This window comes from Octopus bimaculoides, chromosome 10 (genome assembly GCF_001194135.2).
Source record: "Octopus bimaculoides isolate UCB-OBI-ISO-001 chromosome 10, ASM119413v2, whole genome shotgun sequence".
Taxonomy (NCBI): Eukaryota; Metazoa; Mollusca; class Cephalopoda; order Octopoda; family Octopodidae; genus Octopus; species Octopus bimaculoides.
In genome coordinates this window covers 8691115-8691470 of record NC_068990.1, presented here as the reverse complement: position 1 = coordinate 8691470, position 356 = coordinate 8691115, and the positions used below count along the sequence as shown (strand labels likewise).

General features: G+C 36.2%; 1 protein-coding gene across 3 annotated transcripts in view; it reads left to right on the top strand.

Moving 5' to 3' along the window:
- Positions 1–356, top strand: part of LOC106868734 (uncharacterized) — a 350730-nt gene that overhangs the window by 326831 nt on the left and 23543 nt on the right. The window lies entirely within an intron of this gene.

The following is a 356-nucleotide window of genomic DNA, read 5'->3' as shown; positions in this document are numbered from 1 at the left end:
ATATATATATATATATATATATAAGCATACAAACATATACATATATAAACATGGTGGTTGTCTACTCCATATGCAGAGGTCTGACCACGTCTTGTACCTACACCTTAGATCCATCATGGCATCTGATGTGGCTTTTTAAACCAGACAATGTATTGAAAAGACATCCACATATCTGATTTGGACCACCAAGAGCTGCAGATAAGTTCTGCTTTTTGAGGATCTTAAAATGTCTTTTGAGGCTTCCGTTAGTTTTACTGACCTCATTGCATACATGACATTGAAAGGTATGCGCAGACATTATAGGCACAATAGTTGGTGGCGGTTCGTTTTTCATACGTACATACATGCATATATAT